Source organism: Cricetulus griseus, chromosome 6, assembly GCF_003668045.3.
Source record: "Cricetulus griseus strain 17A/GY chromosome 6, alternate assembly CriGri-PICRH-1.0, whole genome shotgun sequence".
Taxonomy (NCBI): Eukaryota; Metazoa; Chordata; class Mammalia; order Rodentia; family Cricetidae; genus Cricetulus; species Cricetulus griseus.
In genome coordinates, this window is record NC_048599.1 from 10953616 (window position 1) to 10954347 (window position 732).

Below are 732 nucleotides of genomic sequence, written 5' to 3' on the forward strand. Positions count from 1 at the left end.
GAGACTTGTTCTCAACAGTCTTATTCAGTTGTGGACAAGCGGTAGAAACTTGGTGACGGGGTAACTAACCTCCTTTCTGGTTGGCTTTGATGACACCTTCATGAGAGAGGCTTTCCATCTGGTGCAGTGAACCCCATCAGAAGCCATGGCTTGGGAGCTCACAGGTCCTGGGGGGAAGCCAATCACTGCTGGTGTGCCCGTCACATTACCCGATAAGCACCTATGTCTATCCTAATAGGTTTGGATGTCCATCCTAATGCTGCTGCTCTTTGCAATGGGCAGTGATAACTGCAGAGACCCAGTCAAAGACTTGGGAACAAGTGACTGTCAAATGCTCTGCCATAAGTGAACCATCTATTTCACTTCCTCCATAGCTCAGGGAGCATCGAGGAAAAGGGGGACAGGAAGAATGTGGGAGCCAGAGGAAGAGCTATCAAACCTGACACCTGGCATGACATGGTCATTGGACTCTTAACCTTAGCAGCTGAGCTAACCTGCACAGCATCGCCATAAGACCGAGCCATCATCATGTTCCCTGTCATGGAGGGGAGAGGGACTCCATGATTGACAGAGAGAGGAGAGCTGTAGCCACTGGCGTGTTGCCTGTGCTCATGTAAATAACACAAATGGAAGTCATTTGGTCTCAGATGCACATGTATGCACACACACACACACACACACACACACACACACACACACGTGCACATACATGCAGTCACACAAACATGCACA